Below are 273 nucleotides of genomic sequence, written 5' to 3'. Positions count from 1 at the left end.
TTTATCTTTGAGGATCATTGAGTATCTATGAATACTTGAGGCTGGGTCATATTAGACTAGAGAAAGATCATGGAAACTGTTGGCCTCCTTTACCACTGTGGATGTATTGGGGTGAGGGAGGGATCTAGTCTCTAGGGATGAAGCTCTGTTAAATTTATTTTGATCTGGGAATATTCCATTCCAATTCTGCACAATTGAGCAGTAATAGTGAAAACACTCCAACTTTCATGTTGCAACTCCAAACTGAAGAGAATCCAGTACCTTTTTGTAATC

The sequence above is a fragment of the Cebus imitator genome, unplaced genomic scaffold, assembly GCF_001604975.1.
Source record: "Cebus imitator isolate Cc_AM_T3 unplaced genomic scaffold, Cebus_imitator-1.0 Scaffold1196, whole genome shotgun sequence".
NCBI lineage: Eukaryota > Metazoa > Chordata > Mammalia > Primates > Cebidae > Cebus > Cebus imitator.
This window is presented reverse-complemented; position numbering follows the sequence as displayed.